We start from the raw sequence: 232 nt of genomic DNA, 5'->3' as shown, positions 1-232 counted from the left end.
CATACCCACTACCATACCCTTTCCGTAGAACGCGGCTCTCGCGAGTAAGTGAATTCTCGGCCCTCCTAAAAAATGGAGGAAACGCTTTTCCGCCTGAAGTTTCGACACCTATGCCTCTGGTACAGGTTCTCGCCGCCCACTTTACATAATGGATGCCCGGAGGCGACGTGCTGCTCTGATATTCCCCCCCGAGTTAAATATATCGGTGCATTTTATCCCTAAAAGGACGTGG

This window comes from Penaeus monodon, chromosome 15, assembly GCF_015228065.2.
Source record: "Penaeus monodon isolate SGIC_2016 chromosome 15, NSTDA_Pmon_1, whole genome shotgun sequence".
Classification (NCBI taxonomy): domain Eukaryota; kingdom Metazoa; phylum Arthropoda; class Malacostraca; order Decapoda; family Penaeidae; genus Penaeus; species Penaeus monodon.
Note: the sequence above shows the minus strand (reverse complement) of the source record.